The sequence below is a fragment of the Leuresthes tenuis genome, unplaced genomic scaffold (genome assembly GCF_036924035.1).
Source record: "Leuresthes tenuis unplaced genomic scaffold, fLeuTen1.0.hap1 SCAF_20, whole genome shotgun sequence".
Lineage (NCBI taxonomy): Eukaryota > Metazoa > Chordata > Actinopteri > Atheriniformes > Atherinopsidae > Leuresthes > Leuresthes tenuis.
In genome coordinates this window covers 10,431,902-10,457,216 of record NW_027325374.1, presented here as the reverse complement: position 1 = coordinate 10,457,216, position 25,315 = coordinate 10,431,902, and positions in this window count along the sequence as shown.

Below are 25,315 nucleotides of genomic sequence, written 5' to 3'. Positions count from 1 at the left end.
GAGATGGAGGGGGCTGGTGAGCGACTCATCCCTTTCTGCCATCACCAAAGAGAAGATAGAGGAAGATTTATGGCACATCGCAGACCACATACTAGCAGGCTGACCATTCTTTATATGAAACATCACAACATTCCTCCATCTTGTTCTTTCTTTCTTCCTCTCTTCTTTTAAAAGTGAGTGAATCCCACATTGAATATTTAGAAATGTTATTGGAATTCTCTCCCTGAATTTGTTTTTAACCTCTCACTTTTGATTCATGTTTTTTTTTTTTTTATCCTCCCAAGGTTGAATCCAACTGTTTGAGCCTCATGTTGCTGATCCCACCCACTGATGACTGATTGCAGCTCAGAGAGTTCCAGCTCAGTGACTGACACTGATAAAACTGCATGGCAAAGTCTGTGTTTGGGCTGCCTGACATATATATCCGTCTCGCACCATGTGCCTGAAATATTCTTCCAGCAACTACAAAATTTATCCAGGGAATTCCTAACAAAGAGCTTTAACACAAGCATATCTAATGTTCAGGATATCTGTATTTGTTTTTATACATTAGTCACTCATAGACGTTCGATAAACACAGATGGTTTGGAGTTCATCCAGTTTCCAAATTTTTCAGCACAAAGCACAATAGTCTTACGCATTACTTAATTATAGTCATCTGTAATGCTGTCACTGTGATTCCACCTTAGCTGCGTGGCATGGCACGGCAAAATCTTGCATGTTAAAACCTGACATTAGGGACAGTAATACATAAGTATTTTCACTAAAGGTAATGGGATGTAAACAGATTCACAGTGACTATAACAGAGGGCAGATAATCACAGAGGATTGCAATGTCATTCAGTGATTTCCCAGCTTTCTTCAAAGAGAACTGCCGTCACATCTGCCATAGAGGTCGTTGAAGATTTGTGAGGATCACAGCTGGTACCGTCCCTCAGGACGCACTTATGTGTTATCTTCATTCATTAAAAAAAACAATCTTTTGAAATCTAAAGTCCCTCTGGGTGTATCAGTTGGACCTTGCACACAAATACTGTATCTATGATTACTTTTAAGCTTTTGAATTAGGAATTAAGATGTGCTGTTTTTGGCAAAACCACAAAGACAAAATTTTGAGCAATGATACAAGTCTTTATTGCTGTATATTACCAGTTAAGGCTATTAAGCTGACAGAATGCACAAATCAGCTCACTTATCCTTGGGGAGCACGAATAAACCATTACAGACATCAGAGTACCAGGTGGAAATTACAGTACAGCTTCAAACCCTTCAGCACAGTTTATTCATGCAAGTTTGTTCTTTTAAATGTATGATAGAAGCATGCAGAGTGATGATGTGCTTTATTTGCTATTGTGTATGAATGCACACACCATACGTCAGATTAAGTTAAACATGCTACAGTCTGGATGTTTACTGTAGCATGACATCCCATATTTCACGTATCCCTAACTGACCAGTGACTGATGAGAGTGGGACGAATTACAACTTCTGTCACTGAAAGTCTTTGAACATATTCCAATCTGTTCCTTTTTCGATAACTAATTTAGTTCTGTTGTGAACTGGCATGTTCAGTCTTTCCTTGGATGACATCAACGGCCTTGTCATATAGATTGCAGTCAAAGAACAAACGGGACAGAGCACAACCTCTGTGTGTATCAGGTTGCTTGCCAGGAACTATTGAACATTTCCTCGACAGGTCATTCAGTACGTGACGGCAGCGAAATGACGGCGGGATCAACTTGAAAACCTGGAAACAAATGTAGTGTGGCGATTCATCTTCTCATGTCTGATCCACACAGATGTTCTGGTTGGTGTTCATGTACCTGTCAGGAGCTATGAGCTGAAGGAGGAAGTGGCTGTGTTCGTCTGGGATATCCTTCCTCGCAGCAGCAGCGAGGGAGAACGCCCTGCTCACACAAAGGGTAGCCTTACTCCTTCACACTGTTTATTTTTAGTCATAACATCCACTACAATTGAAAGTATGGGTCAAGGTGAGGCTAGGACACTTGTGAGGAGGGGGTGCCTGAGGAACAACAAACAGATGTTCTTTGATGATAATTGCAGAGAAGGGAAAAGGAGTCTGGAGAGCAGGCTTGTGAAGCATTCACTTGTTGAAGCTGTCTCTCTTGCCCCTCTGAAGCCCTGTGGTGGTATGTTGTTTAGCCCCAGGAGTCAGAGTGGGCCTGCTGGTGCCATTACCCTTACTTGCCAGAGGTGACATCTGTTCACAGTAGCAGTCACAAATTTGAATGCCAATACTCTTGCCTTGAACTGAGCTTGAAAAGGGGGGAGAGGAGAAAAAAAATTGTGTCACTCAGTGGCGATCTTTCTTCACATGAAAGGTTAGGGAGCCACAGCCTTTAATCAAGTGTAGTTGTCAGCGGGCGCCCTTTACAATGGAGCTGTAACGACAGGCTGCCAGCATTACAGCAGATGAGCTCCAGCACTGAATGATTGATTTGTGTAAATCATTTTCTTTTTTGCTCTCTCCCTGTCTTTTATGAGCATCAGCAGTGGAGGAGCCTGGTGAGGATACAATCATAGGATTAAGTATAGCTCCTTCAGGCTGTCCGTGTGATTAATGAGCTGCCACAATGTTCCCAACTGTCAGTATGAGGAGCATGAGTTCAAACCATGTCTAGACTGATGATATAAAGGATAAAAATCTGTTGTGTCATCATGTCATTAATGTCATGTAAGTCTGATGTTGATTTAATATGTTGACAATCACCCTCTGGGCTTCGTGGTTGTCGTTTCTTGAGGAAAAATTAGCTAATTTAATATCAGAATAACCATGTCGTTGTTGACATTCAAATAGTTTAGCATTTTCTTGTACTACAATTGAAAATGAGCATTTTTATTTTCATTATGTTACACAAGCATTTAAGTTTATGAAAAAAGTTAAAAAGTACATCATTACACGCTCATGCATCATAGAATTCTATGTTGTGATCAAGATCAACATCAGTCATTGAAGAAAATAAGGTTGTGATAGTACCTTTTGCCACGTTGCCCAGCCGTACTCTACTATTGTTTTTATAAGGATAATTTAAATTTTCCTTCACTAGCCCATCAGGTTTTTCCCATCGGATTTGAATCCGTCTACATATCAGAAATAATATAGTTTAGCATTACTGCTACAGCTCTTATTTAAAGTGAGTGTGGCAGTTACAGTAGGTAAGAAAAGTTGATCCAGAAATTGAGCAAAAATGTCAATATCTGCTTGACTTTTGATAAGTTCAAACACTGCAAATCAGATGTATGCTGCATGCATTATATTGATATGACTCATTAATTAGACTATCCTCTTTGTCATGTAAATGAGAATATGAATGGGAAATCCTACATACAACTCATGTAGACACCATAGATTGGGATGTTGTCTTTTTAGATTAAAGTCAAAAGTTAGACTATTGCTGTTGAACTAACCCTAGGCAGTGGTGAAGGGGAGGGATGTGTGATAAACTTGGGTAAGTAATCGGTCGATGGAAATGTTTTGTTGCTGGGAACCTAAACAAAGGGTACAAATTATAGTAAAAAGATATGGTCCCTGTCTTTATCATAACTTGTTTTTATTAAAAAAAAATTCTTTAATTTGCATTTGTTTGTTTTGGCTAATTCAAACTTTCAGACAATCACAGGAATTTATGACAGTTTATTGTTAGAACCAAAAGGAAAACAGACCCAGTAGCACAGTAAGAGAGGAGGCCAAGTTTTTATATGAAATGTGGTTGAACGATGTTATCAAAACTCATAAAGACGCCAACGCTTTGCAGGTAATTTTGAAGGAAAAGAGAGGGAAGTTGGTGCTGCTGGTAGCAATTCCATAATAATCATTAAATTGGTGGAAAAATGAAAACCTAATGAGTTTAGATTAATGACCATATGTAATCCAATCAGTGTCAAGTCAAAGGGTAGACAGCCCAAGCAGATGAAGACAACAGGAAATAGGTCAATTGAGTTATTTTATTGTGCTTGCATAACTGCAATGAGAAACCACAACTAACCAGTTCAAGGCTACACATAGTAAAGAAAATGTGAACATGTTTTTTTTTTTTCTTGAAGTAGCCCTTAATGTTTAGTTCTTGAATATGTACCAGCCTCCTCTGTTCCCTCTATTCTTTAAGCAAAATGTAATGCAGTAATGCAATAAGGACAACAAAGAAGTCCTGCTTTCTATCTCAAATTGAATGGACTTCAGATTTGTGCCATTTTGCAGAGCAGTTTGCTTGGGTTAGCTACCTCAGATACATATATAGCCACCAGTCTCTTTCCATTCACCAGATTGCAAAGGGACTAGTCGTGTATGGCTGCTATCTTGCTCCTGCTTTTTAATTAGAACTGTCCATCTCCAATATTGATAGAAACGTCATTTTGTGCTCACAGCTTGCCGTCTTGATCTTCAGATCCTCCAGAGATTCTTTATGTCTTGTTTTAGGGGTCATTCCTTCCAATGTTTTCTGACCTTTTGCATTAAACTAGATAGCTGAGCAGAAGCTTTGAGGAAAGCAAGAAAGGGGAAATTGAGCCGCTCTACATCTATCTCTCCCCAAGGAGTGTCGTGTTTCTCTTTGCACCATTTATTTGAAAGCTATCATTTCCTGGGATTCATGGCTGAAAAATGGCATTGATTCTCCGGATGATAGATGCTAAGTGTCCTTCTATCGACATGCCTATTGACAGGCCTGTGTAAATTGTGCATCTTATTACCCTGCCGGATAAATGATACACCTTGTGAACAAGGAGGCTGTAGCTCAGTCGATGGCAGTGTCTGAACATCTCCTATAGTGGCTGCTGTCACTGCTAAGCAGTGTGATCCATTTTGTCAGAAAACACCTTATCAGCCGTTGTGCTGAATAATTAAACATAATAAGCCTGCCAGAAAAACAGCTATCTGCAAAGCATCCAACCTGTGAAATAGAAATAACTACAGACCATTATACTCATCTCTGTGCTGCACCCAGGAAGGTCAAATCTTAATCTAGAGGTGTTTTTAATCTAATATTCCTGTCTGGAAAGTTGCAATAGCATTAAAATGACTTATGTGAAGCCCTAAACCTACACAATGTGCTGTGAAGCACCTAATTTCTATACAGCATTGTTTACAGAGGCTATTTTTCTTTGACTCTGTAAGGTTTATTGCATCTTAATCCTACGCTTTTGTAGCACTGCCTGCAAGGACGTTAAGTAATGTCCTACTGCCAACTGCTTTCTCCATCTCAATTTGTTTTATAGTAATACACTATTTAACCTTCAGAATAGCATTTGCAGGTTCATAACACTTGGAACAGGTGTAATTTTTCTAACAAACACAACTTCAATGTGACCCTATTTATCAGTGTTTCTCATAATGTATTGTATTAATCTGTAGGCCATTCATGACCTATTATTTCAGCAAGACAATAATTCACTCTCATTGTTCAGCCCTGCTATTGAGGGAAATCTTTTTAGTCCAGTTGTGCTCTATTGTTCCACGATGTGGCTGTTGTGTGTATGTGTGATCTGTGGGAGTTTGGCTTTATAGCTTTTTGCACAAGAATTCATGAGCCATTATATGTTATGGAGAGTGAAATGGGCTCTTGTGAGTCACTCTGTCGATAACAGGAATTTCTTGGCTTCGTTGCCGTCTTTGATGTTTAAGGATCCTCTGCTGGCTTTTATTCTTTTCCGGACATTGAATTTTTCATGTCACTATAGGCAGCCTAATCAATTCCTACAACTGGTAGGGAAAAGTAGTCAAATGTATAAGAAGTAGAACTAAATTTCAGTCAGAATTGTATTATTTCAAAAGTAGAGCTGTGCGCTCACCGCAAGCTGAACAACTGCACCAACATTTCTTTCCCTTGTTCCAAAGATAAATTAGCTGCTTCTAAATAATGCAGTGAACCCTAATTCTCTTTGATTAGTAGTGAGTTAGATGATGGCGACCCACCGAAATTGGTCATCAGCATAAATAACGAGCGAATGAACTGATAAAATGCAAAGTCCTCGGCCATCATAAATCAAATGGAATCTACTGGCCGTGGAAGCGGGTGGAATTAGAAGTCCATGCTCCTATTAATTATGTTGCCTTGTGAAGGCGACAGCGTGATAAATCAGCGCTGAAAGGCCCTTCACTTGCTGAGCCTGAGGAGTTAGACTGCCTGCAAATTGCTTTGTGTATGCTCCTAATTGTTTCTTAAATAACCCACCTTTTTGAGGCAGGTTGGAAAGGGACTCTACCACAAGGGGTCAAGGAAGTCAGGGCAACTGCCTCTCAAAGATAACATCATACAAATTCATCTCTTCTGTTATTACCAAATGCATTGTAAAGTGCAAGTGTAAAATAAAAGCTTTACATATATCTTGAGTGATAGCTATATTTTACTAAGGGCAGAATACATTGCAAATCTTTCATAAGAATTTTATTGTTAAATCAATTATGTAGTATATACTTTACAAGTATATTGATATTAGTATATTCTTTATCTTACTCTCTATCCTATAAGTTCTCAGTGTCACCCATTTCTGTGGTAAGTGATTAACTTGAACCCATATGTTTGTTTAACTGTTAAGAATCCTGCCTCAGTAGATCCATTGAGTCACTGAAATAATGTAGAATTATGATGAGCTAATTAGGCCAACATTGTTAATCAGCCAAATATGCCATCAATTTAATCATCCTCTCTTTGCTTATTCTCATGTGTTTTAGAAACACATGCCAACTCACTTTTAGAACTACTTTTATTCAAGTCTACCTCACTGGAGTCATTTGCATCCCTCATGTGTAATATTTCCCTGTAATGAGTGCTTTTTTTTTGTAGCCAAGTGAAATCAAATGGATCAAATCAAATTACTTCAATTTTTGGGGCATGTAATAACGATCAGACCTCTGAGGAGCATCTAATTAATGTGAATACTGACGAAGTCATGAGCTATTGCTCATTACAGTACAACTAATTATAAAACTCACTGTGTTTGGCCCAGGAATGAATTTGTATTTGTTGAGCACATGGCATCGTCTAGCATGAAATGTGGAGTTTCTAGGGTATTTAGCAGGACTACGATGTTAAGTTGAATTGTGTGTGCTGCCTAAAATGCCAGCGGTCATGCAATGTCACTGTATGGCTCTGTGCTTGTGTGTGTTGTCAGTGTACATGATGAAGGGCTGAATGCTTTGATCTACTGACAGCTCTGCCGAGGTGGTGTGTAGAATAGCAACTACTGGATGTTGTCATAACCAATTTATTTTTCCAGATTACCCACAACAAATGCCCACTGCACGATCTCAAGGATGACATATATTAGTTCTATTAGGATTTCTTTACCCTCGAATAAGAATCTGTTAGCATCTTGTCTGTTGCTAATCTGAGCAGTTACTAGTTAGCTAGGAAGTTTGTATTTCAGTTATTAAAGTACATCCAACTATAGCACCTCTTCATAATTGCATTACTCCTACATTGATCAGTATGTATATGCTGGGAATTGGGAATTATGCAAGTAGTATGTTTAGAGAAACTACATATGGGATAGATAACAAATGCAGCTCTGTTTAGTGTTACCATGGCGCATCCTTTGTTGATTTTTCTAAAATTTCTGTTTTTCAATCTTCACATGTAGGAAACTAAATTTGGAACCAGTTCCACATGAGAACTTCTTCAATATTCATCCCAAATCATCAAAATGAAATGCCCCTGAGCTTGATCAATTTCTCTATCGATGCTGGCAGGTGTTGCAGCAAGGTGCACTTATAACAACTCAAGGATGTCACACACGTGTTGTACAGCTTTAAAAACAAGTAATATCAACAGCACACTGAAACATCTTTCTACACAACATGGGATTCACTTCCAGGAGTGCAATGTAATTGGCTTTGTATAAATGTGCCGTACAAGGTCTACAGAAGATCATCTGTAACTGGTGCTAAATATCTTGCTCAGTAATATTAGAACCACACCAAGCACATTTTCTTTGACTAAGAAAGCCTAAATGAAAATGACATGTTCTCATTTTACTCCATTTTAAATGTTGATTGAGAGATTGTTGCAGCTAACATCAGCTCTCAGGCTGCTGACAGCTCAGTTAAACCCCCTCACACTTGCTATACAGGCAGGGAAAGTGATGGCTGAAAAAAGGTGAACTTAATGTCACTATGCTGTCTCAAAATTTATCGAGAAAGTCTCACACCCTTTTTCAACAGTAGAAGACTCACATTTCAGGAAGTTTAGACTACATAGTGTTTTATAGTAAAACATTTATTTTTCCAAGATGGGGGACTAAAATGATTAACACCTGGCAAGTTGCTTGTTGATATTTTATTCTAATCGATTTAAAATTGTATTCACAATATCTATAGGGATCTAACAAAGACACAGTAAGCAGCTGTCATAATGCTGAAAATCAAGTCAATAATCTATAAGGTAATTGATAAAGAACCGGGTGTATAAGCAGCATCATTAAAATGTTATCAAGTTCCAAGTTAGAAATAAGTTAGAAATAGAATCTAGCTGTAAGCTTGAAATTAATGCAGTAATTGGTAAGCGATACAATTCTGACTTTTATACTAAACTATACCTCTCACATCAGCACATCAGTCAGCAACAAATCAAGATTATTTGTACATCTTCTTCTGTTCTATTAGCAAAATGTCATCAGCATAAAAAGGACTTTTCACTAAAGTGTATGTTCATACAAATAGGAGAGAGTAAAATGTGTCATGCCAATTCATTTTCTTTCAATCAATAAACTGTCTGCACGTACAAAGACGTATGTGTGTGTGTATGCTGTGATGGGTGTCCTTCTGCTGACATTCAGCCTCTGGTATAGGTTTGAGTTTAAATAATGTTCCTGTGGGGTTGGAGGAATAATGTTGTGGACTCTCGTGACATTGCGTCAGTGCCAAGGTGACTGAGTCGAGGACTGATTGCTCCCTCTGTCTCTCTCTCTGTCCGTTCCCCCTTCTCACCCTGTCAATAAGCATCCTCTTGTCTGATGGAGTCACATCAGGGCACTGCAGCTGACACCACCATGTCTTTATTTCCTGCAGCAATCCTTTTACAACACACATCAGTGGTGATTAATACACTGACAGCAGCCAGGAGGTTAACCCCCTGCTGCCAACCAGCTACTGTTACTGACAAACACACTACTCACCTTACATACCTAACTACACCTTACTGCAGCTTCTTTTTGGATATATGCTATGATCAAAAAAGATGAATGAGACAGCTACTTTTCACTTGCAGTAGTGTACACTTTAGATTTGATTGATGGGAGCAGATGATGCTTGGTATTCCGAAACAGTTTTATACATTAAACCAAGTGGTTGGTCCCACTTGCAGCTGTCTGCATGGTTATTAAATCGGAGGTCTTCCGATTTAAATTTATGGCATCCATTATGCAAGAATTTACATGTCCAGGTGTTGCATCTGTTTGGCTTCAGGTAGGGGTCACTTTGATTTATTAATATCTACGGTTTCATCTGCTTGACAATCACTGACATATTGTCACCCAGGGCAGCTTGTCTGTCTGTCTTTAACAGCTGTGACAACCTACGTGTTATTAACTCCTCTGCTGATTATGCAGAGACACAGACCGAATGTGTGAGTGTCTGTAGGGTTAGATTAATGTTTATAACGGCCTATAAACAGCAAATCATAGACTTGAGGCTGAATAGGGATTTTCTCATTATATCTCATCAACACCTGCTTAATTGTTCAACTACTCAGAAATCTCATGATAGAAGAGATAAGTTAGTAGTCTTAAGGGGTGATAAGACCATCTGGGTCATTCAGAGCCATATGTTCACACTGTGTTGCTTTTGATCAGGTAAATGGAAATATTTCTTTGTTTGTCCAGAAGTTCTGTAGTTGCACAGCTTTTAAGATCCGGGAGTAGTTCACATCTGGAATAAACAAACAAATGAGTAAAATATCAATGCCAGTGTTTCTGTGGCAAAACAGGTGCTGTTTTTTTTTCTTTCAATGACAAATGTATAACTTTAACATTTCAATCAGTTTTTTTTTTTTAAATATTGTAGATGCTATTCCCAAGAAACTTTCAGAAGGAATACTGCTCAACATTGTACTTCATGAAGACATAAACATGGGGGTACGACCTTGTTTGGAAGCAGACATTCCATCCTTTCCACTCTGTGCAAGTTGGCAAGATGGACCACTGAGGGCCATAGGTGGCCCTGTTGTTACGACATAGCAAATGTCACGGGCTGAGGGAGACATCGTCCCCTCGAGCCCCCCAGATGCTACTCCCACCTCTAATCATTAACTCTCACACTGAGATAGTAATTAGTGCTCCTCATGGCATTAGACGGATTCTGCACTGGACCAAATTTTCTAAGCTGTCATCCTGGTTCTAATATCCAAGACAAAATGGATCAGGTTTTTCTTGTGTTAGTGCCAGTTAGTAATGGTGACTTTTCTTTTAAGTCACAAAGTGGTCTTCTGGGTTTATCTGAAAGCGCTACAAGAATAGGCTTATGGTTGAGGTGTTGATGCTTCTGTTATTAGCTTTGTCTCTAAGATACAGCACAAAGTATATTACAGTCTATCAGGACTGTGCCATGACTCATAGTAAGAGTTGAGCTGTGCAGTTAAGTCTGACTTTAGCCCCTGCTCCTCAAGTAACAGGCAATTATAGCCTTCTCTCACTGTGCAAGCTAGGACATGTTAATTGGATTTGACAAGGGCATATTATGCACAACAAATATGCATAATTTGGCAAAAATTGAACAGAAAATTGGAAATAAAAAAGGGAACAAAGTGGATTTACATGGTTGGGTAGTCTGAATGTCTGGTATCATATTCTCTCCTGCGGCCTGCATAAAAAGGCACAGAACTGTAACAATGGGTATCAGTGGAAAGTGCTTTAAAGTTAAAGCTGATGGATGGCTTGTCAAAAAAAATAATTGCACTGGTTGGAAAGTGGGTCTGCGTGCTTAGAACGGGGAGAGCAGGATCTACAGAGAGGATGATGGGAAGTGACAGTGGTCTGTCAAGATGCAGTGGTTGCCCAGAGTAGTGTGAAGCCCCAGCTAGAAGGTGGCAGAACAGAGCAGGCTGTCAGAGCAGGAAAGTGCCTTTAATACATTGAAAAGAAAAGGAATCCGCCTGTCAGACCTGTTCAGCCAGTCAAGGGAGGAAGAGTGAATATGGGGGAATAGGTGTAGACGTGGTAGAGCTGGGCAAAGTCAGGCCATGCCACTGGCCCGACTACAGGTACAAACTATGAAGTCGACTGAGAGGGATTGTCAGCTGCTGGTGGCTGCTACCAGTTCCACTGCCTCCTTTTTTCTGGGACAATTCATTAGTAAGTTTGACAAACCTGATCTTAATAGGTGGAATATTTGACACTTGAGTAATTGGATTGTCTACTGTGTCCTATCACAAAAACAACTGAAAGTCAATTCTGGTCCTCTTGTTGTAATTCATAGCAACTCATAGAAACCGCACTGACCTGGGAGGGGATCCCTGCTGCTTTATGCTTATTATATACATATAACAGGATATATTTGAAGGGGGAAAAAGAACAAAATGCCACTCATTCATCTGCTTGATTCCTGTCCATGCATGATACAAAGAGTCAGGCTTTGATTTGAGGAATGATATATAGACTGACCTAACAAAGGATCAAGTGCCCAATAAGATGGACAGCTAATAGATAGAGAAGCAAGAGGAGCCTCATTTAGAGAGGAAGGGCTGTTTGTGCTGCCAATATGACAAAGGGAAAGTCGACAACCATTGATCCATGCTTATGGATGACAGCTTAAAAATTCAGCAATAATCATGACAAATGAGGAGAGGCACCACAGCCAGAAAATTATCAATAATCAGCGGCTGAGCAGAAATGCCAAGGTCAGAGAGAAAAGGCTACTGAAGTTGTCTGCGAGAGTGGACACTGCCAGGTGATGTATCAGTTAAGATAGGAGGAGCTGCCTTTAAGGCAAGGTAGAAGTTGCTAATTAAGTTTTGGATCCCACTGGGACATGAATGTCCCTCAGCATGGATTCGTCAAGAGCCCACTGAATACCAAGGGTGAAGAGACCATTATGTAACACACAGTTTCTGTTGGTGTTGATCCCTCACAGGGGAGCTTGTGGATGGATTTAATGTATCAATATCTCAATCCCTTTTCTAAGGAAATCTAGAGAAAGCTAAGGCATTAGTAGTATTACTTTTCACGACAGGTCAGTGTCGATGCAAGCTCAAGCTGGAGGGCTTTTTGAGTCAAGTGTCACAATCGGTGTTAGGGCAAGGGTAGCTGGCCTTTGAACTACTTTTCTAAGCACTTTCAGGATAACTTGGTGACCTAGTGCCTCAAGCTGTGGGTCAGAACTCCAAGGAGAAGATGTCCAGGATGCACTCTTGCATTATTTTACTTTTGACGACAACTCAATACTAAAAACTTCTCAAACTTTTCAAAGTGCAGACCTCTGGACTCTAGGAAATACTACTGGTCACCCCAACTACTGTCTGTTTTTATCCGAGTCCTTTGATAACTGCTGAATATTTCTCTAGCTGTAACTCTTCTGTTTAATCACCGAGCTTGTGTTACTTTAGCCAGTTCCACTAACTACTGGTCTCTCTGACAAATATCTCCACTACCTGGGGCAGCGTTTTTCCTCTGTAAGCATTGTAAAAACTTTTTTTCTTTTTGTTTTACTTCAGAAGAGATGACTGTGGCTTCACTTCCAGAGGTGGCGATCTTCATTCAGGCCCTGCAACACTGATATGAGTCATTTCAGATCACAGGTAAGAAGAACGTGATGCACACATCATTATTGTCTAACCATTCAGACCTGGTGCTTTGGTTTCTTGGGATAAGTTCAAAGTATCAAAGTTGTTGCTAACACTTTTATATTAACTATAGCATCAGCAGCATTAAGCTATTTGCTTTGTAAAAAGGCCCACTCAAAAGAAATTATAGCAGTATGAAAAGAGACACTATGAGCACTTCTTGAAGTTTTTTCTTTGAACAGTTAGGCTTAGCATTTTCATGGGTTTACCATGCAATGCCTTCAGGTTGCAGCTCTATCATCTGTTACTACTGAAATTCTAAACGCATGTCAAAGTGATCAGCAGATCCTGACAAATGTTTGCACTTATCAACTGAAAGCCTTTAACACAGTTACAGTGTGAGATGTCAGAATTTAAAATGGGTATTTATTCCCCCATTTGCAGTGAAAAGCCATCCACTGCTTCATAAAATCATGAAGCAAAGATGGTCATTTTTTTGATGATACAAATTTGAAAGTCATTCCTGCTCTGAATGCAGTTTTGGGCAAAAAAAAAAAAATCATCTTCAAGACTCCAGTTGCACTATTGGTAATGTAGGCACCACTCTCTGACTTGGAGCAAAGATAAAGACAAGATGACACTGGTTAGGCTCCACTGATCTTTTTTTTCTCTCTCTAAATTGTGTGACATGCATCTGACAATGCTGAACTGGTGGAGTGCTCCTTTGAAATAACCAAAATCCTGTATCTTGTGTTCTAAATAGATTTACAACAAGTATGTTGTCTCTGTCTCTGACAAAGATAAATAACACAAGGATATCAGCTACAGAAAATTCCTAGATTTTTCCATCTTATTCAGTTGGCATTTAGATGGTATTTATGACAACAACAACAAAAAAAAGGAGAAAAACATTTTGATTGATCTGATTCTAGTAGATTATGAAAAACTGTGGCTGTGATCATTTTGATGGTTAATTCATCTGCATACACTTGCCAAGAGTGAGTCAGGCATCTGATCAAGCTTCTGCCCTGAGGAATACTCCACCTGGATTGTCGTTATATCTAAAATTCCTGGCAAAAAAACCGTTATATTAACGTTGTTCATCTTGTACACAAGGTGGCAATGCTTACTTTAATGTATAGTCCTTAACTGAAATTAAAGCATCGACTTCTTCCTTAGTTTGGTTAAATTATTAGCTACATTAAACATAACCCTCTTTTAATTTAGGTTTAGCAAGTTGCATAACTTTACATTAGTTATTTGTTGCTTTAGTACAATAAAAGAAGAATAAAACTTTACAGTAAAAAGAGTTACTGACACAGCCAATAGGGCTAATTTTTGTGTGCTGTAAAGACTATAATGGAGATGTAAATACGTTTCCCTTTTTAATCAAACACACAGGTTGTTCAGCCAAGGTTCAATGGGCCATGAGGTCAAAAAGACAAGAGAATAATTTACTAGTTGTGTCATGCTCCTGTGATTGAGTCTTCACTCTGGCTTTAAGACTTGATTTGTGGCCTCTTTGTGAAAAGTGGCACGTTGCTGTAGGTATGCACACTTCAGGGGAGGTGCGTTTTCTCGCATCTCTGGTCCAAACTAGCACACTACTGAAAACAACATGAGATATTAATCCTCAGCTGGTGAAAATCATCATGCAGCAAAGAGAAGAAACCATGGTGGAGGTGCGAAACAATTAAGCGTCCACTGCTGCTCATTTGTTAAGGCACGTTTGCCATTCTTGCCAGCTCTATAAAATGTTCACATCCATTTGCACAGAGTGGTAAATTTTTTAAATACTGTTAGCATCATAATGTAATGTCGCCTTGAGAGGGATGATTATTCTGTCATATTATTGCTGCCCAGACACTGCCCACACACTTCCTTTGCCTTTGCTGTAAGGATAAAGCACAGTTCCTGTTTTTCTGGGACCATCTGTAAGAAAAAAATACAGCCCAAGGTAAAAACGATGACTGCAACTTGGCAGAAGATTAAACGGGCCCTGCGAAAAAGCCATTAATAATTCTCATATTTTGGAAACAGACCATACATACAGAATCTGTGGTATTTAATCTCTTCTCGGCGAATATAAAAAAAAAAAAAAGGTCAAATGGGAGGGAGAGACTTTTTTTCTTTCTTCCCCAGCTCAGAGTGATGGGCCTGGATTTTCCAAGGCACACCATTTGTCTGTCAGGGCTGTGAGCAGAGCCAGTGATTTAGTTTCCATCACATGAAGCTCATGTCCGGTTGATGATACTGCCAGGCGGGATATGAGGAGAATTTGTCACCTGGAGCTTTGACAGGGAGATAATTGCTGATAGTTAGCAGAATAATAGGATATGTGCATTACGAGTCTCAGAGGGTTAAGAGAATATTTGTTGTCCACTCTTCAGAGCATATTTTACTGCTTTGTTTCAGTATTGACTTAATTTACAGAGAGACAATTTAACATAATGAAGATGAAACAACAAGAGAACTGTGGTTTTGTTCAAGACACTGTTAAGATATTAGTCATTTTAAGAGTTTACGGCACAACTGTCTCAACAGTTTAGCTTGTGCTTTAAGCTTGTAGTGACCCATGAAACTGAGACATATTACAAAAAGTGCAACAGAGACCAACTAGACACGTGTTCATGATTGAGCTTCATTTTACAGTCTACATTTAGTTTTTGTTTTTTTAGATCACTGTCTGTACGTCATGGTCACCTTTTATGTATAACACACACATTTAAAAAAAACTGAAATTGACCCAAAGTGCTGTCAGTTGAAAGCAATGAAGAGGGCTAATCTCTGAATCACAAATAGAAAAACAAGCTGAATAGTGTAAATTGTTAAAATGCGGCATGTAAATCATGTCACAGTGGGCAAAAGCAAAAATTATGTCCAACTAAATAAGTCATATATAAGTCAAATATAAAAGATGACTATTCGCCACTATTCATGGTGAATGTGCATGTCCATCAGCAGTTCTCAAACAGCCTCAACACATCCGCCAAGCAGCATCCACAAACATCAACTCTGCCTGTGGCTACAAACGAGCCAGGGCACATCATAGAACCATTTCAAACTCACCAGGAGCGGTAGTCCTCCCTAGTTTAAGTCAGAGGTTATTTTTCTCTTATTATTTCTTTGTTGATCCTCAACTAGTGCTGACTGTAACCTCTAAAGTGCAGCAGTGCAATCACAGTGTGTGCTGTTTTCTTTTTGGAGTTTTGACCGTTCTGGCTTTCCAAAATCCTAAAACCCAGATTGCAGCTGGTCTGGGAGTTCATCTGAGGTCGCTTAGTGTTCTGTCTTAAGGCTAATTTGGACATCTTTAAAACAATTCAGCCCAATTAGTGCGAATGAACAAGCCAAGGTTTAGTATTTGTCTGGAGTTGTGCTATTGCCCAAAGTGTTTTTTTGATTTCGCTTTCTTCAAATATAAGACAATGAAGATCTTTGTTCAAACTTAATTTGACCCAAATGTTGGCACGATGTACACACAACTTTCCTTAAGTGACTTATAAAAGAGACAGGTCACATTAGACAGCTGTAAAAGATGGAGCAGCGAAGGGAGTGGTTCAGATAAGGGAAATGTGCCAGAAAACTCGCTTCTGGGGGTTAGGGAATAATCTCTCTATAAAAGCCAGCATTGGGTCAGAGAGCACCCCTGAACCCCCAACCCCCCACCCATCCTCACGCTTTCCTCCTGCTTGTTAAGTAACGTTCACCAGAGTGCTGCCTGGACTCGGGGCTGGCAGAGCCACAGATTTGGAACCGAACTCAGCAGCTTTGTGACCTGGGTGAACCTGAACCTACCTCCCCTCAGTGGGAGTGGGGTTGTTAGGGGGTGCAGGACTCCTGATGAAGCCTTCTGAGCCAACAAAGGGTTGATGTAGGAACATTTACCCCCTTCCAGCAAAAATGTAACTTTGAAATTAAACACAAATGATCTCTGTTGGGAGCACTGTGAAATATTTATTGCTGTTGTTTCAATTGGTGTGGTTTTATGTGCCGCTTGTGTATTACATATTTAATGGTGTGTACTTTTCACTAATTTTTAGTACTCCATTTTTTTCTCTCAAGAGCGTATGAATGAATACACTTTTTTTTTACCATGCAAAAAAATCTTATTGCCTTTAGAGCATTTTACTGCATGGATAGAAACCTTTAATTTCTACTGGGCCTGAGTGTGATGGACATCAAGCATTTAGAAACAAAGATGTGGCTTACATTGTCAAAATGGGAAGAGATTGCAAGGCATGTAGGTCCCACGCAGTAACAGGGCTTCGCCCACTGACTGCCTTATTCTAACTAGGCCTAATGAAGGAGGTGCTTTAAGAAGTCTCCACCATGCAGCCAGGCATTACCGATTAGGTCAGTGGAACGGCCGCTGGGCTGAGCATGATGGATGACTGGTGGAATGAGTTTCTGCCTGCGGTATTGTGAAATCTTTTCATTGTCACTGACGGGGCCTATGAAGGAGACTGATAAATGAGGGAGCAAGTGTCAGAAACGCCCTTCTTTGCCCTGCTGCAGCTTTAATATCTCCCCAGCTGCAGAGCAGAATGTATTGATAAAAGCAAAAGTTTCAAAAATAACCTCGGTTAGTGAGAGCCAAGCAGAGCAAGGTGGAGATGATTAAGGTGGCCCGCTGCTATACTAACACAAGCGTGGTTGCTGTAAACACCAGCGGAGGCCAGTGGCCATGCTGGGAAGAGGGAGCAGCTTTATATGTGGAGCGGGTGTTACCTCAGTGACAGTGTGCCGTGATAAATGCATTGCATCCATCTGGTTTCAGCACATGTAATAAATATCTGGACTCATGTTTGACCTCTCTCACTTAGCAGCCACATCTTTCACATCCAAGAGGGAATCACGATTATGGCTGGGTGGAAGGGAGGTCGTATGGCCTGCATTTTTTAGTGGTAGCACAGCAGAAAAGTCTTCAACAAAAACAATTGACCACCTACAAACATAATATCATTCACCGAACCAGAAATTGATTGCTGGCTTTATAGATTTCTAGGAAATGGTTAAAGATACCGGCAAGTCCTAACAGCTGTAGAGCACACACTTATTACTTGTTTTTGTTTTAAATTGAATTATGAAATTTGAAAGGCTGGAATTATATAGTTTATTTCAGGGCAACAGCTGAAAATATTGATAAAATATCAAAACGTAATGTTGATTCATTCTGTTTCAATCAATGGATAACTAATTGTTGTCTACTAATAGTTTCAACCCCATCTTCCACAGCTTAGTACTCATACAAAAACAGGCACATACTGTAAGTGACTAAAGTGAAACATGCTCACGGCTTTTTCTTTACTCCCCTTTTCCTGTAGCTTTGTGGTCTGACCTTGCAGCTTCTGTGCTCCATCCATCTTGGGCTGTTTAGCCATTTCACTGGATACATACTGCGCAGATTAACACAATTCATCACCACAATCATCCTCGATTCATCACCCCTCCCAATGAATGTTTTGACATCTAGTTAATTTTCTGCTGATGATTTATCAAATTATAATTACCATACTCTGAAGGAGTCATTCATTATGTTGATACATGATAATGATGCCAAAGTGGATTGAATTTTAAGTAAGTTCTCTGTGACTATAGCATATGCATTATTGTGAGTAATGCCTAACAATTTGGTCCCCTCCAGGAGAAGAAAGTCTGTGGTGTCTGTTACTGTTGTTACAGTCAGTGCAGACACTGGCGGGTTATTTATTCTGTTCTTTGTTACAAATTGTTGAGCAATGGCATCCAGGGCATTGAAAAGTTCTAAGATTCCAGACTCAGATGCTATTTGCCTCGTAATTAAACAGTGCAATAATTCGGTCAGGGCCTCAGTTGTGCTTCTGGGGAACAAAGATTTTAATAGCTTTAGGTTGAGCTGCAGCATTTAGATACTTTATTAACAGTGTTCACTGAGCCTTACTATGGCTCAAAAACAATCAATACCAAGACTGATCAGGTATGCATACCAGACAAGTGACACCTAACCTGTTGATTCGTATTGTTTTCTTTTGAAAATGCTCTTAAAACTGTAATAAAGCATTATTTTGTATATCTATCAGTAAAATTCTGTTTAAATGTTGCAGTTTTTTTTTTATTTTTAGGTAACTCTGTTGTGAAATAAAAAAAAAATTGTAGAGCTGCAAATCTTCCACCGTACCTTCCCCCTGTCCATTTCTGTTACTGTCAGCAGTGGTCAGATGGGGCTAAGCACCTCTTGCACCTGCAGCTGATTGGAAGTGATTCCGATTTAATTAGCCTGTGTGCTGTTTGGTATACAGAAAAAAATTTATCTCTTATTTTGTATCATTGCATGTCATCTTAGAGGATTTGCTGTTAGGCAGTTAATTAGTGCAGGGTTAGGAGGTTGCAACATAAGGTCAAGTTGCTATCCGCTGTTGTTCAACCACAACTGCAGTCATTTTTCACAAGTTAGATGTTTGTATCAGGAACCATTTTTGCTTTGTACACAAATGATTGAATAGTCATGATTTTAATAATGCTACATTTACATCATGTTAAATATATGACAGAAAGGGCAAAACGATTTTTTACAGTATGGGGATACTAATATTACAACATTTATATTGTTATTCAGGACATGTAACCTGGCATTTAGCTGGGTTTTCAGCTATTTTTTTGGTAAAGAGTTTGTGTTAATTTGTCATTGTGATGCCTCTCCCATGCATGGGCTTTTCTTTATCCTCCAAGCTGGTGTACAACTCCAATTAGAACCTTCAGTAGGTGGAGAACTGGTTTGCATTTTGCTAAGCTGAGCTCAGTGAGCTTACAGATATCAAGTCTGCAGTCTACAAGCAGGGTCATGATGTTAGTGTTGGGGGAACATCTTTGAAAACATATCTTTTCAATAATAAAAATCTAGTTTGTTTTAAACTAGGGCTGCCCTATCACAACAGAGAGCGCTCTGCCAGACATGTATGGCATATATTACATGTAGTTGGTTAGATGAGAAGGCAGCTGTTAGGGGAAGAAAAAGGAGTGGCGCACTAGCAGCTTTAGAGTATGTGAATAGTCTGAACTATCTGGACTGCCATATCTGGCAGTCCTCGCTCAACTAATTTGCAGCCAAACAGAAGTAATAAAAATGAAGTCATTGCGGTTCATTGCATGAATATAAACACAGATACAAGATGAGGATTTCATGACTGCCACTGAGGAGAAAAAAAGTGGTTTGTCAAAACTGAAGCTAAGTGTGGGGAAGCTAAGAAGTTGGCTAAGCATACTGGTGAAAACAGATTGTTTATCTAAGCGTCTGCTTAGGTAACGGCGTGTGTCTAACTGTAGGATTATAGGTGTTGAGAAATGGCTTCCGAAAGCGCATAAGTAATGTTATGATGTGCTCAGTCTTATGTTATCTACCCAGGAGCTATGTGATGAAACATTTGATTTCAGAGGCCCAAACCTGCCGCTCATTTAAGTTTATTGCGTCCCCACTTGTTGGCAGCCCAAATCAACAAAAAACAAAGCAATCAACAAAAGTTAATGGGAATGTGGAAAACAATATCTTTGGTAGACCTGCCTCCCAGAACTTTGAGTTCAGGTGAGGGTAATACATCGACTACGGTGACTCAGTTTACTGGGTAATCTATAAAATACCATGCAGCATCTTCCCTGAACACACTGAGCAACACCTGCCCTTTGCACATGCAGGTCAGTATTTAGTGGTGGCTGCCTAATGAATGTATTGTCTGGACATGCTTTCAATTCAGTCAAGAAGAAATAAAAAGTGGATCAGGCTGTTCAAGTGGGTTCAACAAATGGTTAATTGAAAAGCCATTCCTTTTATGACACATAATTGTTTATATTTTAGTTGCTCTGGACTCGAAGAAGGACAAAATAAGTCACACGTTGTTAAACTACTTGTTTAGATGCTTATAGTTCACTACTTCCCAACACTGTCACAAAAAAGTGAACAATATATACTGTTGGCTCTTCAGTGAGCAAAGTTGAATTTAATCCATTCAGATGTGATGTTACATCTGCATGCTTTTACCTTTCAAGCCTGACATAATGTTAGCACCACATAATCATTTTTTAATACAAACGAGATTATTTTTGATAAAATGATAAAAATGCAAAGTAAGTTTTTTTTTTTTCTATGAAAACAGAAGGTTTACCCACTCAATGGCTGTTGTAATAGATTTGACAAAATCCTTTTCTTGTGGACAGCTTTCAGATTTATTGATTAATTTATTTATCTAAAACAAATAAAGCCTAAATTCATAATGGATGCTCTTCCTTCTGCGTGCACATGCTTGTCCACTCAGTAAGTATGTTGTAGGTAAAACAACATAATGAATGAAAGTGGCTATTTTAAAACAAAATTGTCTGACTCTCCTTCAGTTCTAGAAGTCAGGTTTTGCTTCCTGGGGACCTACTTATCTGTAGACTTATGTGGCTGCCCATGCAAATGTTTATTATGCACCTCACTAATGTCCATTTGTCAGTTGAAGTGCTCAAATTGAGCTATTTTAATTTCTCCTGATGAAATAAAATCATGTCATGATAACATTTTTACTCTTACCTCTCACCCCCCTGTGTTTCCTTTTCCCTTCTCCCCTACTTGCTATGACCTGCAAGAAATGTATGGTGGGCAAACTTGTAAGGACTCGCCTCCCCACTTAAGGCTTGTCGGGCCCAATCTGCACTCATTTGGTATGAGATGTGTTCCTTGGTGAACGGCTCTCAAGGTCATGGCCTGGTAATTGATGTTGCTTATTCATCTGTTTCCTGTGTCTTTTCTCCTTCCTTACACAGCAGCCTTTGTTTATTTGAAGATTTACTGTAAATCCTAAGGGCCCTGAGAAGTGTCCCCCTGCTGCCCAGGCTCAATGTCTCTGCCTCACTGGAGGCCTAGCACAGATGACACACTGCTGGTCTTATACAAAGACCTGTTTTTCCAGAGAAGATGGAGGGAGCATAACAACAGCCCCATAACAACTCAAGCAGAAAACTAGTCATTCGACTGTCCTCTAAATAACTCTTAAAATTGTTTGTAAAAGAAAAGAGAATAAAGGTGATTTATTTTCTGTTCTGCACATGAGAAGTTCTTCTTCTCTTTCTCTAAGGCGTCAGCATAGGAAGATGATTAACTAGGGAGGTGGTTATTAATGCAAGAAAGGCCAGAACCAGTCCAAATTTATATGCATACCAATATTTCTTTCTCCTAAATCCCCTAAATTGCCTTTATTTGGCAGAAAATTTTGGCAGCAGGGCAAATCTAAGTCAGAATTTCCCAGAGCTACAAACGCGCAAAAATGACTTGAACAAGGGCTGAAGTGAATCCTTTTCAAGCACACAAAGTATCTGTTTCTCTACTTCCCGTGCAACTGCAGTGCTGCATGCCCTTGATGGCTGTCACCCAAGGTGCAGATAAACAATGGGCTCATTTGAACACAAAGAAATGATTATGGGGCACGTTTAATCCCAGCTTGACATGTCAGCAGGCTGCATGGGCGACAGCTTTCAAGAGAGGCTTTGAAGTGGCAATCTTTTCAGATTCTTGGCTCATTACACAATAAAGAACACTTCAAATGTAACTGAAGTGGGCTGGGAAATGATGCTTAATGATGTTTATGGGCTTCTTGGCTTGCAAGTGAATTTAAAAGATTGGTCATCATGTGGCTAGGTGGTTCTCTGTAAATAACAGAGAGGTGACACAACAAGAAATCTCCAATTACCTGGGATGTTTAATCTGTTTTCATTGAAAGAAAGTCAGAGATTGAAAAAAAACTGTTAACAAATTAGAAACTTGTTCAAAATGTCATTCTTTATGGCCTAAAACATTAAATAAATTGGCTTGAATTGAATTTATACAGATCAGAATTAAGATAAAATTAGATCTCTGAATCATAGAGAAATCCAACCTTTTCCTCAGATGTGTTGAACTCATGTGGATTCCCACTGGCAGTAAGTTTAGCATTTCACTCCTTTATCATCCACAAACAATAGTCCTAATCTCCTTGATCATGCACTGTGAACAAGTAGGGAGGAATGTGAGTGACATGCTCACAGTAAACATAGTAAATGCACCTGTGAGGACAATGAGTTGCGGAGGAACAAAAAATGCACACAAGGCAGCTGGAAACCTTTTAATTAGTGCTAATTACCTTAGCAGAGGAACGTCAGGAGGCTTGAAAGGATTTTTGTCAGCGCGTGAGAGATCAAAGATTGAGGCGGTCACATTTAGTTCTGCTGAGTCAAAAACTAATAACGAAGGTGATAAAGGGGCCCAGGAGAATGACAACCAAGGTGGAGGAGCGTTTGACTCTCTCACAAGTCTAATTTCACTTAAACAATCTTTAAGAGTCAACTTTAACACCAGTTGAGTAGCTTATAAAGTCACTTCACCGAGCACTTAACTAGATATTCTAAAAACAGAAAATGTCACCTTTAAATGAACATTTAAAGCTGATGACCACTATTTCTGTTGCCATTACTTAAGTATAAAATGATTTAAGGCTACTTTGAAGTCAGGTAAGCCTGTCAGCCGGCAAGTTTTATTTTTATGATTGTAAGAGCCGGAGGGTCAGCAAGCTTTTCAGTCACAAACCATCAACCCAACCTATGTGATGGTATCTGCAAATTTTTTCTGGAGGTGGGTCAAATCTAGCTTAAAAGTCGGTCCCTTCACATCCAATTCACCGTCACATTCTTACCTACAGGCAACCTCTGCTGAGCCCCGGTCATTAATCAAAGCAGAGTGCTGTCCTGACCTCAGCCCCTTCCCTTTGAAGTGCTCTGTCCTCTGCAGCATGAGGAAATCATTTGCTGCCTGATTCAATGAGCCATCAGTCGAGCCAGCAGACCTAATGACATGTGAGAATATTAACCTCCTACCACCAAGAGTGCTTCTGCTTGGGAAGCAGTCTATTATTCATCCAAGGTTTTACTCAGTCTTTTTTTTTTTTTTCTCAGCCCTGTCTGTCTGTTAAACCCTTCTATAAAAATCTGTTGCCATGAAGGTATTTGATATTAATCCAGGTGTTCTTCTAATTGTATAATTTTAAAGTTCAATTTAAACAGAGAACTTAAAAAAGACCTCCTCAGTCCTCCTCAATGCTATATACAGTCAAAAGACTTGATGATTTTCTGATGCCATTTGAGACTTGTTTGCATCAGTACCCATCAGTGGATGTAAACTGGACTTCTTTGAATTACGTTCAGCTGACAAGCACTTGAAATGATCACCTTTAGGATTCTGAGAAATGGTTCATGTATACATGATATATGTATTACAGCAGCAGCGTCCAGAATTTAGTGATAACCAGTGGTAAAACTGCAGATTACCAACAACATGAGTGTGTAACATGGTGGACTCAAGGAAGGAAGAAGGAAGAATCTTTAGATGTGAATTGGTGGTTCTAGATAATGGAAACAAAACAATATTTGTATTCATGTATTATTTCACAAATGAAATGTGGAATTAGAAATGTTATGCCAGTCAGCCTTAATGCTACAAACTTGGAAATATATGTTTGGATGTTTAAAGTCACAGATGATGGTTTTTCAACATTAGAAGACCAGTTTTTGCCACTATATATATATAAATTATTTGATGTTTGATAATTTAACAATAATTTGATAACTTGATTCAGCAATGTCATGCTTTAAATGAATAGATGTACTATTATGTATTTACAAATGAGGTCCTGTGTGCCATTCATTATAGTTTCGTCTCTCGACAGGCAATTTGTACTAAGGAGCATCCAGTCCATTACACACATATGAGCCCCATCGCTCCTGTAGTATTGACAAATTCATCAGCCGTTTTGCCTTACCAGAGTTTAGATTTGACTGCCATTCTCACCTTAAAATGTTCTTGTTATAATACAAACATGACTTCCCCAGTTTGCAGCTTGTTGGGAGCTTTTACAACAATAAGCTATTACCTATCAATGGATGGATCCTGACCTTGAGCGCTTATATTTTATCATGACCACTAGAGATTGCATAACCTCCAAATGCAAGTAAACATCGTTTTGACCTTTAAGAACAAAGGTCTCATGGTGTTGTAATTGGCAGAGCAGTCTTATACATCCAGCTCTCCTTTTAGCTTTTCTTTTTTTTCTTTTTGGTAAAATATGTGCATCTAAAGCGATGCAAGAGGTGCAAATTTTAAAGGCTTCACAATTGGATTTTGTTACGATTACTTGTTACTTTGGTGATATTGATTTGCTCAGATTAATTTATACCCCTGATGCTTTTTCATCACTGAGTATAGTGAGATCAATCCAGATTCTACTTTTTTCTGCTTTGAAAATCATAAAACTGTAAAAAAAAAAAAAAAAAAAAACAGAAGACCATATCACATTTAATGTTTACTCAACTTGTTAAATCAGATCAAAACAAAACAATCAATGAATCCTTTAGCTGTTTGCCAATTTGGCTGTAGATAGTATTTTTTACAATAACTTTGTGATGGAACTTGATGGTTCCAAGAGCTTAAACAGCGGTCCAGACTCTTGGATTCTCCTTGACCGAATAAGGCCATAGATCTTTGGATATAAAAGCTGCCATGGATGTGATGATTGTCTCTCAGAGCTGGAGGACAAAGTTGACAA